The sequence below is a fragment of the Heteronotia binoei genome, chromosome 11 (genome assembly GCF_032191835.1).
Source record: "Heteronotia binoei isolate CCM8104 ecotype False Entrance Well chromosome 11, APGP_CSIRO_Hbin_v1, whole genome shotgun sequence".
Lineage (NCBI taxonomy): Eukaryota > Metazoa > Chordata > Lepidosauria > Squamata > Gekkonidae > Heteronotia > Heteronotia binoei.
In genome coordinates this window covers 68,975,664-68,989,250 of record NC_083233.1, presented here as the reverse complement: position 1 = coordinate 68,989,250, position 13,587 = coordinate 68,975,664, and the positions used below count along the sequence as shown (strand labels likewise).

The 13,587-nt window shown below is 47.6% G+C and overlaps 1 protein-coding gene and 1 non-coding gene across 2 annotated transcripts in view; both read left to right on the top strand.

The window, feature by feature from the left end:
* Positions 1–13,587, top strand: part of MMP17 (matrix metallopeptidase 17) — a 250,682-nt gene that overhangs the window by 137,744 nt on the left and 99,351 nt on the right. The gene's annotated exons all lie outside the window — the stretch shown is intronic.
* On the top strand, positions 5,100–5,171 carry TRNAG-GCC (transfer RNA glycine (anticodon GCC)). The gene has a single exon. It is a non-coding gene; the product is annotated as a tRNA-Gly (tRNA).

The window sequence follows — 13,587 nt, the reverse complement described above, 5'->3', positions numbered from 1 at the left end:
CCCTTCAGAAGCCCTCTCACTGTGGTCCTCCAAGAACTAAGAACTCAGAGCATCACTGCACATGTTTCTCCCCCGCAAATATCTGTCTTGTTTCAGTCATTCTTTACTGTGAGATCTCCCGAGTCTTGCTTGGATTTCTGCCCATTGCAAATCTGAGAGCAAAGAAGATAATTTCTCTACTTTTCCCTGCTGCTTTGAGTTTTGCCTGAGGCTTAGTTGTCAGCAAAAGGTATTTAATTGACTCTACTTATAAAATGTTGAAATTGCACTTGGAACCTTTTTCTTATTTAAATGTCTCTTGCAAATTGGAGGGGATTTCCTTATGAAAATAACGACGTGATGGGAAATGTGATGGCTTCCGGATTCCTTTTCTTAAGCATATTTAAGATAGATCCAAGCGGGCAGCCATGTTAGTCTGAAGCAGTTGAACAAAGCAGGAGTCAAGTTGCACCTTTAAGACCAAGCAATTTTTATTTAGAACGTAAGCTTTCGTGTGCTCTTAAGCACACTTCATCAGACGAGGAATCCAGCACAGTGAGCAAAGCCATACATAGCTGAGCAGAGCCATACATAGCTGGTAGGCAGTGGCCCCAGAATGCAACATGGTACGGATTTAAGAACCAATGACAGTGAAGTAAAATTATCTGGTAGGCAGTGGTTTAGAATGTGAAATGATACAATGACAGAATAGTAAAATTAACAAATTGAGCAAACCTTTGATCTGCGTAGCATGAGCATGCGAAAGCAACGAAACAGCAGTACGTCAAAATGTGAGCTTGTCTGCCAATGACAATGGGAGATGGGTTCAATATATGTAATGGGATAAGCAACCAAAGTCCCTGTTTGAGTGTGTCAATACAGCTAAAAGAGAAATACATTGGATAGTGATGTTCTTGTCCACTAATTTACTTTTTAACATATAAACATCATTCTAGTTTGCCATAGGAAAAAGGAATACAATAAAATATAGTGAAAGTGGGTAAAGTATATGTAATGAGATATACAGCCAATATCCCTATTTTGGGTATGTCAATACAAATAATTATACCGATACACAATTCTAAAAGAGAAACACATGGGAATACTGTGACTATATAGCTATACTCACTGAGAATGGGTTTAGCATCTGTAATGAGATTAAAAAAAAACCCAATATCCCTGTTCAGTCCTGGGGAGGTGTTTGTTCCAAGTTTCATAATAATTTGGAATTCAGCAATTTCTCCATTCTGTTCTTGAAGTTCCTTTGCAGTAAAACAGCTACCTTGAGGTCACCCATTGAATGCTTTGGAAGGTTAAAGTGTTCTCCCACAGATTTCTCAGTTCTGTGATTCCTAATGTGAGATTTGTGTCCATTTATCCTTTGGCGTAGGGTTTGTCCTGTTTGCCCTGTGTAGAGAACTGAAGGGCATTGTTGGCATTTAATGGCATATATAATGTTGGAAGATGAACAAGTGAAGGAGCCTGAGATGGTATAGTTAATGTTGTTAGGCCCAGTGATTGTGTTGTCTGAGTGTGTGTGGCAACAAAGTTGGCACTTGGGTTTATTGCAAGCTCTGGTACCAGTGTCCATGCTCAGATGCGATGTTGTATTGTTGTGGGTGAGGAGTTGTTTGAGGTTGGGGGGCTGTCTGTGTGCAAGAAAAGGTTTACCCCCCAGTACTTCTGAAGGAGAGCTGTCCCTGTCCAAAAGAGGTTGTAAGTTGTTGATGATACGTTGACCTGTTTTAAGTTGAGAGTTGTGTGTGACCACTAGTGGTATTCTGCTATTTTCTCTTTGGGGGTCTGTCTTGTAACAGGTTTTCTTTGGGTATCATTCTGGCTTTGTTGATCTGTGTCCCAACTTCATCGGGTGGGTACTTTAGTTCCAAAAAGGTTTGTTGTAGATCTCTCAGGTGAAAATCTCTTGTCAGCAGGATTGGAGTAAATGCGGCCGTAGCGTAGAGCCTGGCTGTATACAATGGATCGTTTGGTGTGTTTGGGGTGGTAGCTGGAGGCATGCAGGTATGTTTGTCGGTCAGTAGGTTTCCGGTATAACGTGGTGTCAGTGCATCCACTGTTTATTTTTACAGTGGTGTCCAGAAAATGTATTTCTTGCATAGACTGGTTCATTGTCAGGTTGATAGTAGGTGAAAGTCATTGAAAGCTTGATGGAATGCGTCCAGGGCTTCTTTACCATGTGTCCAGACCAGATGTCATCGATGTAACGAAGGCATAAGGTAGGTATGAGCCTATTTAAAACAGCATAAAAATGTGCTTGCTGTTTGGAGCGCTTAAAGTCGTCCTAATTATGACACGCTGAGTCTCTTCCTCACCGGAGCAAAGGGAATCATTGCTTCACATTTCTCTGCTGCTTCTCGTTTTGCCCGGGGCTCGCTTGTCAGCAAAAATGGTATTAATTGGAGAAGAGCATATCGGTTTCAGTTGTGACAACCAAGCCTTTGTGACCGAAGAGACTGAAAGGCACACAAAAGAGGCTCGATTTCAAGGAACGTTGTCGGCTTGTATGGATGCCATCTGGGGTCAACCATATGTTTTGGTCCATTGGGCTTTCGGAACAGTGTTTATGAGATGGTCTATAGGTTGCATTTCCCCTGCCCTGCCTGCTCTGTAGTGCCAAATCTCCCTTCCTCTTTGCTTAAGCTGGTTTGGTGTAGTGGTTAAGTATGCAGACTCTTATCTGGGAGGACCAGGTTTGATTCCCTGCTTCTCCATATGCACCTGCTGGAATGACCTTGGGAGAGCCACAAGTTCTCACAGAGCTGTTCTGCTCAAGAGCAGTTCTCTCAGAGCTCTCTCAGCCTCCAGGGAAAGGAGATTATAAGCCACTCTGAGACTCCTTTGGGTAGTAAAGAGTGAGGTATAAATCTAATCTCTTCCTCCTCCTCCTCTTCTAGTGTCTCTCAGGAGGAAGGTGCAACTCCATAGATCTTCACTGAATTAAGGACCTAGCCCATGAAACAAAGGGGCTCTCAGCTCCCTATATGGTAATGGTACTCAAAAGCTGCCAGAGATAGATCTCACTGGAATAGCTGGTAGCACAAGCAGAGATCTTTTTACTTCATTTATGTGAGGTAGATGAAGATATTGGATTTATATCCTGCCCTCCACTCCGAAGAGTCTCAGAGCGGCTCACAATCTCCTTTACCTTCCTCCCTCACAACAGACACCCTGTGAGGTAGATGAAGATACTGTATTTATATCCCGCCCTCCACTCCAAAGAGTCTCAGATCGGCTCACAATCTCCTTTACCTTCCTCCCCCACAACAGACACCCTGTGAGGTAGATGAAGATATTGGATTTATATCCCGCCCTCCACTCCGCAGAGTCTCAGAGCGGCTCACAATCTCCTTTACCTTCCTCCCCCACAACAGACACCCTTTGAGGTGGGTGGGGCTGGAGAGGGCTCTCACAGCAGCTGCCCCTTTCAGGGACAACCTCTGCCAGGGCTATGGCTGACCCAAGGCCATTCCAGCAGCTGCAAGGGGAGGAGTGGGGAATCAAACCCAGTTCTCCCAGATAAGAGTCTGCGCACTTAAGCACTACGCCAAACTGGCTCTCCAGTTAACATCCTGAAAGAAGGCAGAGCTCAATTCCTTCTCGGGATGGATGCCCGGGAGGCTGTTCTTAACTTCCATTGGCAAATTAATCCAAATAGGCAGCCCTGAAGTTGTAGAACAAAATAGGAGTCGATTGCACCAATAGCAGATTTTAACTTTGTACCACTTGGCATTCCAAACCCCACCAGCTATATGTGGCTCTGCTTTCTGTACCTCATTCCTCGTCCGAAGAAGTGTGCATGCACACGAAAGCTTACGTGCTGAATAAAACGAAGTTGGTCTTAAAGGTGCAATCGACTCCTATTTTGTTCTACTGGCAAATTGAGTAGCTGTTGAGGAGTTTGATTGCAAAGGGGGGGGGGGCTTGTTTTGAGCATCCCACAGCTTCCGTACAACTCAGCCGCCATCTAGAACAGCAGCGGCTACAAGGGAAGCGCTGCGGAGGAAGGAAACAGAAAAGGAGCCGCTCACCCTCTGGAGCAAAGGAGGTGACTGGCCTACATTGCTTGCAGATTGCCACATAGCTAAGCACTCGGTTAATTGAGGAGAGGAGACAGAAAGTCACACCATTTAAGAGCAGCCTAGAAGAAGGGAAGTAGGAGGGCAGAAGTGAAACCCTCCTGGATTTGGGGGTGAGGAAATCCATGAGCCAATTGGCAGCATTGTTTAATGCGGATGCTCTTATAGCTTGACTTAGGGTTGCCAGCCTCCAGGTAGGGCCTGGAGATCTGGCGCTTTTACAACTGACCTCCAGTGGGCAGAGATCAGCTCCCCTGGAGAAAATGGCTGCTTGGCACTGGACAATGCTGAGGCCTTTCCCCTCCCCAAATTCCACCCTCTCCCGGATCCACCCCCAAAGTCTCCAGGCATATCGCAACACAGACTTGGCAACGCTATTGGCTATGCCTAGTTTTAAGATCTTGAACTGGATCATTTAAAAAGAAGAAGAAGAAGCTAACGCTAGCGAGCTTCAGGGTGATTCAGAACTCTTTTGGAGCATGTGGGTCAAAGGGACAGGAATTTTGGACAGTGGTAGGTAAGCTCTGTGCCTGAAACTGTACCTCTTCTAAGCTGGTCCTTGTGGAATGAGATTAATCTGAATTATGGTTCTGTACAAAGGATGTTGGGATGTGGAATGATATGGTAGTAGAAGAAGAACAAATTCAATTTATACCCCACCCCTCACGCAGAGTCCCAGAGTAAGTTTACAATCTCCTTTCCCTTCCCACAACAGACACCCTGTGAGGTAGATGGGGCTGAGAGAGCTCTGACAGAAACTGCTCTTGAGAGAACAGCTCTGAAAGAACTTGTGACTGACTCAAGAACACAACAGCAGGTGCATGTGGAGGAGTGGAGAATCAAACCTGGTTCTCCATTTTTACAGTCTGTGCTCCTAACTGCTACACTAAACTGTCTCTCCACCTGATATTATCAGGTATGACCTGATGTCATCAGATCTTGGAAACCAAGAAAAGTCAGTGCTCGGAAGGGAGACCACCAAGGAGGACTTTGCAGAAGAAGGCAATGGCACACCACTGGGGAGGGGCTGTGGCTCAGGGGTAGAGCCTCTGCTTGCCATGCAGAAGGTCTCGGGTTCAATTCCCGCTATCTCCAGTTAAAAGGATCAGGTATTAGGTGATGTGAAGGACCTCTGCCTGAGACACTGGAGAACCGCTGCCAATCTGAGCAGACAAGACTGCCTTTGGTGGACTGAGGGTCTGATTCATTATAAGGTGACTTCGTGTGTCCATGTGCTTTTCTTGAAAGCCCCTTGCTGGGTCGCCATAAGTCGATTGTCACTCGACAATCTATAAAGTATGTTAATTCTTGTGCTTTGCTTCAGTTCTGTTTTCAAATTTTCTGGTTGGTTCCAGATTTTCAGCATACAAATCCTATTGCATTATACATGAAGCTGCCTTATACTGAATGAGACCACAGGTCCATCAGAGTCAGTATTGTCCACTCAGACTGGCACCTGCTGCCAATACAGCGAGCGCTGACCTTGATAGAACAAAGCTCTGGCTAAGTGGAAGAAGAAGAAGACGAAGACTGCAGATTTATACCCCACCCTTCTCTCTGAATCAGTCTCAAAGCAGCTCCTTTTGTCTTCTTCCCCCACAACAGACACCTTGTGAGGTAGGTGAGACTGAGAGAGCTCTCCCAGAAGCTTGCCTTTTAAGGACAACTCTGCGAGAGCTATAGCTGACCCAAGGCCATTCCAGCAGCTGCAAGTGGAGGAGTGGGGAATCAAATCCGGTTCTCCCAGATAAGAGTCCTCACACTTAACCACTACACCAAACTGGTTTTGTATGTTCATGTGTACTTGAGAGGTGCCCAGCCTCAGTGAGTAAACATCTGCTTTGGATGTGGAGGGTCCCAGGTTGAGTCCTCAGCAACTGCAGCTGAAAGGGACCAGGGAGCTGGTGATGAAAAAGACTCCCCACTTGCTGCCAATCAGAGTAGTCAGTACCAACTTTGATAGATGAATGGTCTGACTTGATATAAAATGGCATTGTGTGCCCGTGTGTCTGGGTGAAGTCAGCCAGCCGTGAACCATCATGGTGATAGTTCAGGGGCAGCCAAACTTGCTTAATGTAAAAGCCACATTCAGTAAAATACAGATGCTTGAGAGCCATAAGACATGAATGTCGGATGTTTGATGTTTGAAACCACAAGTCAGGAAGGAAGGAAGATAGGCAGAGGGGGAGGGAAATCTGAGAAGAAAGCAACTTTAACTTTGCTTGGCAAAGTGTTTTAAAGAAGGAATTGCCTTCCCCAAGCCAGCTGACAGGGCAGTGAGGGCTTCAAGAGCCACACAATATGTGTGAAAGAGCCACATTTAGCTCCCGAGCGGCAGTTTGGCCACCCCCATGATAGATGCTGTAGTTTTGCAAATATGACAGAATCCAGGCTGACGATTTTTTCCAAAAGTAAAACCTTTTACTTAACTTGCTGACTGACACACAGAACAGATAACTACAGAGGTACGGTGCATATCTCTTTCGTGGCCTGCCAGTAGATTTGCCAGCCTTCAGGTGGGCCAGGATTTCTCCCAATATTACAACTGATCTACATATTAATATTTCTCCACGTCATGGAGAAAATGGCAGCTTTGGAGGGTGGGCTGCCAGGCAGGCAGCTAACTCTCTGATCCCAACGCTCCTCCCTCAGCAAGTCTCCACCTCATAAACCTCCAGGAATGTCCCAACCTGGAGTTGGCAACCATATGTGCAGCAGATCCTGCAACCACTAAAGGAAGGAATAAGCAAAACAGAAACCAGGAGAAGGAACTTCTAGGCTTCAATTACTAGACAACATCGCCCCCATCTATTTAATAATTTTGCAAGTAAATTCACCCTCTGATTGCCTCTGCAGTTTATAATCCACCATTGTTGCTACCCTAACACATGGAAGGCGTGTTTAATATCAGGGCTTTTTTGTAGCAGGAACTCCTTTGCATATTAGGCCACACCCCGCTGATGCAGCCAATCCTCCCAGAGCTTACAGGGCTCTTAGTACAGGGCCTACTGTAAGCTCCAGGAGGATTGGCTACGTCAGGGGTGTGTGGCCTAATATGGAAAGGAGTTCCTGCTCCAAAAAAAGCCCTGTAAATATGCTTATCTTCCAGTCCCATCACAGGGCCATTACAGACCTATTACTACAAACAGAATAAGAACATAATAGAAGCCATGTTGGATCAGGCCAGTGATCTGTCCAGTCTAACACTCTTGCATCACACAGTGGCCAAAACCCAGGGGCCATCAAGAGGTCCACCAGCGGGGCCAGAACTCCAGAAGCCCTCTCATCATTGCCCCCCCCCCAAGCACCAAGAATGTCTGCAGAAACATCCAGCTTTTTCCACCCTAGCATCTCCTTGCCAGACCGCTCTTTTCCTGCTCTTCTGGAGCTGCTGAAGTCACTGTCCATTGAAAAATAGTAATAATAATACCTGGCAGCTCTCCTATAATGCAACATATATTAGAGAGATTTCCAAAGTCTCTGGTGCTGTCTTCTCCCAAGGAGTCTCACCTGGCAAAAGCGGTCTTAAACATCCCATCATGAGAGCCATAAGGGGTGGGAAGCGATGCCTTTGCACGCAACCCAAAGCTGCACAAACGGGTTCCAAGGCAATCTTTCTGCCAGGTAAAAATTAATAAGCAATTACTATAGCAACCACTGCAGCATCTGGTGAAGGGGGGTGGGGAAGCTGGCAAAATAGTGGCCATCCGGATGGAGAAATACCCATGGACACCTGTTAAGGGTGCAGAGCCAGGGTGGTGCCAAGTCACAGCGTACGTGACTCTGGCTGTTTCTGGGTTTGTTAAATGACTTGATGTCTGGAAATTATCATAGCAATGGATCTCTCTCAGCGGCTCTGAGTGACTCAAGGAGACAGCCAGTAGAGAACAAGCATATTTTAGCAGTTAGAGAGTCAGTTCAGTGTAGTGGTTAAGTGTAAAGGTAAAAGGTAGTCAAGCACCAGTCGTTTCCGACTCTGGGGTGACGTTGCTTTCACAGCGTTTTCATGGCAGACTTTTTACAGGGTGGTTTGCCATTGCCTTCCCCAATCATCTACACTTTCCTTCCAGCAAGCTGAGTACTCATTTTACCGACCTTGGAAGGATGGAAGGCTGAGTCGACCTTACCTGAACCCAGCTTCCGCCAGGTTCGAACTCAGGTTGTGAGCAGAGCTTTAGACTGCAGCACTGCAGCTTACCAACCTGTGCCACGGGGCTGAGTGGTTAAGTGTACGGACTCTTATGTGGGAGAACAGGGTTTGATTCCCCACTCCTTTACATGCACCTGCTGAGGTGACCTTGGGTCAGTCACAAGTTCTCTTACAGCTGTTCCTCTCAAGAGCAGTTCTGGGAGAGCTCTCTCAGTCTCACCTACCTCACAGGGTGTCTGTTGTGGGGAGGGGAAGGGAAGGAGTTTGTAAGTGGATCTGAGACTCCTTTGGGTAGTGAAGGGTGGGGTATAAATTCAACCTCCTCCTCCTTCTTTTGTCAGAATAGTGCCTGGGATCAAATCCCCCCTTGTGCTGTGGAAACTTGCTGGGTGACCTTGGGTCAATCCCATGTTCTCAGCCTAACCTACTTCACCAGGTTGTTGTGAGGAGAGGAGATTGACGTTAGCTATTTCAGTTTCTATTGGGGGAGAAGGTGGGGATGTAAATAAATGGAATAAATAAAGCCCCACAGTGAGCTGGGAAAACAGGCTTAAGCTCTACTTCCAGCCCTGCTTGCAAGCGAAGGGCTCCTTATCAGAATCTGCAGCAGCTGACTGGTTGTCGTTTTGCTAACCACCTGGGGCCTAGCTACAGAAATCTGAGCGCAGCATTCCCCCACTCGCCAGGACCTAGCTTAGAACAAAGCTCAGCACCTGGAATTCATTACCCTTGGGGGGGGGGGGGGAACGGTCACTGAAACATTGCAAAATGCATTTGGTGTAGAACTGCGAGTAGGTCCGTAGCAGCCGAAAGTTGGAACAGAGCTTGTAGGCTCTCTGTCGTCAACCCACAAATGGAAAAGGAAAGGTCCCCTGTGCAAGCACCATTCGTTTCCAACTCTGGGATGACGTTGCTTTCACAACGTTTTCACAGCAGACTTTTAACGGGGTGGTTTGCCATTGCCTTCCCCAGTCATCTACACTTCCTGCCCCCCACCCCCCAGCAAGCTGGGAACTCATTTTACCTGACCTCGGAAGGATGGAAGGCTGAGTCAACCTTGAGCCAGCTACCTGAACCCAGCTTCCGCCAGGGATCAAACTAAAGTCGTGAGCAGAGCTTAGGACTGCAATACTGCAGCTTTACCACTCTGCACCAGGGGCCTTTTCAACCCACAAATAGAGCATCCTCAATAGAGGGCATCCAGTTTCCACTCAGAGGCTTTCAGAAAGAGACAGCCGGTGAATCAGCCAGAATAGCTAAACTGCGCCTTCAAGACCGGCGATGTCAAATAGAGTTTATGACAGGGGTGGCCGTACCGCGGCTTGGGAGGCACATGTGACCCTTTCACACATATTGTGTGGCTCACAAAGCCCCCACTGCCAAGTCGGCCATCTTGGAGGAAGCATTTCACTCTTCAAATCACTTCGCCAAGCCAGCCAGTGGCTTAGAGAATGCATTTGAAATTAAAGTTGTTTTCTTTCTACCTCTTCCTCCCTCCTCTTCCTCCTTGCTTCCTTCCTTCCTGCTCTCAGACATCTGACATCTTACGTTAAGCAAGTTTGGCCACCTCTGGTTTATTTCCTTGTCAAATGGCTTTCCCCATTTGGAAGTTTCTCCAGTAATTGAACTGGAACATACATTCCTGTGATGGAATCCCACTGCATTTGCCTTTGACATCTAGAGCAGCAGACGGTCTCTAATTGTGCCTCCGTGCGCATGAACATTACAGCACGTGGCCTGGCATTTCTCATGTTGGTTTGGCTTGTTTTGAACGGCTGCTATGTTGATAACAGCAGATTGCAAAAGTTGTTGTTGTTGTTAGTCAAAGGACAAGAACCTTCTGAGATCGACAGAACACCCTATTGTTGAGGAAAGAAAGCAATGTTTGGTGTAGTGGTTAAGTGTGCGGACTCTTATCTGGGAGAACCGGGTTTGATTCCCCACTCCTCCACTTGCACCTGCTGGCATGGCCTTGGGTCAGCCATAGCTCTGGCAGAGTTGTCCTTGAAAGGGCAGCTTCTGGGAGAGCTCTCTCAGCCCCACTCACCTCACAGGGTGTCTGTTGTGGGGGAGGAAGGTAAAGGAGATTGTGAGCTGCTTTGAGACTCTGATTCAGAGAGAAGGGTGGGGTATAAATCCAATATATTCTTCTTAATCATGATCACCTTCTTCATATGCACGGGGTGGGAATATTCAAGGAATAATTTATTTACTTCATTTATACCCTGCCTTTCTCCTCAGTGGGGATCCCAAATGGCTTACATGGTTCTTCGCCTTTCCATTTTATCCTCACAACAACCCTGTGAGGTAAGTGGTGCTGAGAGTATGTGACTGGCCCAAGGTCATCTAGCAAGTTCTGTGGAAGATCAGGGACTCGAACTAGACCCTTGTTCAACACTCTGTACTTCATTCAGCCACCAATTCTTTATTCAAGGAGAGCCAGTTTGGTGTAGTGGTTAAGTGTGCAGACTCTTATCTGGGAGAACCAGGTTTGATTCCCCCACTCCTCCACATGCAGCTGCTGGAATGGTCTTGGTCAGTCAGAGCTCTGGCAGAGGTTGTACTTGAAAGGGCAGCTGCTGTAAGAGCTCTCTTAGCCCCACCCACCGCACAGGGTGTCTGTTGTGGGGGAGGAAGGTCAAGGAGATTGTGAGCTGCTCTGAGACTCTGAGATTTGGAGTGGAGGGCGGGATATAAATCCAATATCGTCATCATCCCTCTAGATCCTAGGAACAGATGCTAGATCAACACACTGGCACTCTATGGTCTGATGGGTTGAAGTGCGTTGCTGTTTAATGTGTGAAGTGTTGGAGAGCATAGTGACTTGGGGAGAGTTATGAAAGGACTGCTGGTGCTCAGCTTGTGGTCCTTGGGGCTTTGGAGGCAGAAGCTCCAAGTGTCACTGTGCCCAACCCCAACCCCTCAGCCATTTTGTTCTGCATCCTTTAGCATTCTTTTCTTTCATTTTGGTGTTTTGTGTGTGTGTGTGCGCACGCATGCACACCTCGGAATCATGGCAACTTCCGGTGACTGACCCCTACTGGGGGCATGGAGGATATTCAGAGAGGTGACTGAATAAAGCCTGTCCCTGCCTCCTGACTCTGGTATTGCAAGGAGGTCTCCCATCTAAGTACCGTACTTGCCAGAGTTTACCCTGATTAGTTTCTGAGATATGATGAGATTGCGCTCACCTAGGCTATCCAGGATGGATGGATGGATGGATGGATGGATGGATGGATGGATGGATAGATAGATAGATAGATAGATAGATAGATAGATAGATAGATAGATAGATAGATAGATAGATAGATAGATAGATAGATAGATAGATAGATAGATAGATAGATAGATAGATAGATAGATAGAGCTTTTTTGAGCAGGAAGGCACAGGAACGCAGTTCTGGCTGGCTTGGTGTCAGGGGGTGTGGCCTAACATGCAAATGAATCCCTGCTGGGTTTTTTCTACTAAAAGCCCTGTGTGGAACAATGGTGATTTCAGGGGGTGTGCCCTAATATGCAAATGAGTTCCTGCTGGGCTTTTCTTCAAAAAATTGTGTGTGTATATGTGTGTGTGTGTGTGCATGCACACCTAGAAGTCATAGTGACCTCTGGTGACTGACCCCTAGTGGCAGCCTGGAGGATATTCAGAGGTGTGACTGAATAAAGCCTGCCCCTGCCTCCTGGCTCTAGTATTCCTAGGAAGTCTCTTATCCAAGTATTAGCCAGAGTCGACCCCGCTTAGTTCCCGAGATCTGATGAGATCAGCTTCCTTGGGCTTTCCAGGGCAGACTACCCTTTGGCATTCTTAATGCATCCTTGACAATTTTAAGTGCTCCGAGCCAGCAGTGGCTGTACGCATCCCCAGAACTGGCACCTCTTGCAAACAAAGCCAGCAGATTCCTCCCACGCCTGCCAACTAATGAGCAAAAGGTGCTCCGGGGTTGTACCCCCCATCAGCAGGTTCTTTGGGGAGACCTCCGCGCCCGCCTTGGCAGCCTCAGAAACTGTTCTCTCCGGCGCAGCGGGGGCCTGGAGGCCGTAGGTTGTGCCCTTGTGCATCTCTGCTCGTGTTCCTTCTAATTGAACAGCCCTGAAAGAGGGGGAAAGCGTCCAGGAGGGGGCCCGCATTCATTAGCAGCAATCTCTCCATCAGGATGGCCTCCTGCTTCCCGAGTGGATTCCTCTGAAATATCAAAGCGGTGTGGTTTCCAGAGAGCACTTTTGGTTTGAGACTAATGAAGCCGCCGCTTGGGCGCAGGCAACCCAAACCTGGGTCTCTTCCAAACTTCTCGGCATCTCCAACTAATGAATTTATCAGCCGAGGATTTGCAGACGGTCCCTCATTAGGGAGGCACGCAGCAACCTTTGGAGGGAAACCGCTCTTCCCCCCTCCCCCAAAAAGGCCCAAGTCAGGGGGGGGGGACCCATCAGGAAGAGTGTGTTCCTTGGAGGAGGATGCCTCCATATGCGTTCTTCTAATTAAGAGGCATTCTTCCTAGCTCAGTTTGGAAATAATTGCAAGAACTCGTAGAAGGAAGGAAAATTGCCAAAAATAATAGAAAAGGCTGTGGGTCCCCTCCCTCCCCCCTTGTAATGGAGATGAACTTGCTTTCTGCTTAGATGAAGTCTTGCTGGAAGGAAGGTGGTAGTGCTGGGGAGAGAAGTTCTTGCTTGGAGATTGTTTTCCAATCGTACCAGCAGCGGCTGGGGTGTTCTGCTGGCACGGAGGCACGTTAGGGAATTCAGCCCCCGATCTAGCAGTGCTACTGCTAGTGTTCAAAGTGGGAGTGCTTCTGGAGTTCTAGCCCCACTAGTGGACCTCCTGGTGGCACCTGGGTTTGGGCTACTGTGTGACACAGAGTATTGGACTTGATGGGCCATTGGCCTAATCCAATATGGCTTCTCTTAGGTTCTTCTAGATAGAACACACTGTCTGGGGCAGTGATGCTCTTTATTCTGGGTGCTTGTGGGGCAACAGTGGGAGGGCTTCTGGAGTTCTGGCCTCACTGGTAGATGACCTAACGGCACTTGGGTTTTTGCCTTTGTGTGACAGAGAGTGTTGAACTGGATGGGCCACTGGCATGATCCAACATAGCTTCTCTTATGTTCTTATGTAAGGTAATACCCAGGCTGGGCCTCCTTGAGCCAACTGGGCTCCTCTGTTTTGTTGGGCAAGCAAGCATCGATAGCATGCTGATTAAGCTCAGCTAATACTGCCTGCTTTCTGCCTCTGCCTAGTGCTCAATGGAAAGGAGGAGGAGAAGAGCTGTGATGGCCTGCTTAGAAGGACAGGCACCTGAGGGCTGGTGATCCAGAGCCCTCCACAACCTGCAGTTAGCCCCCCAGTACCAGCAAAGGGAG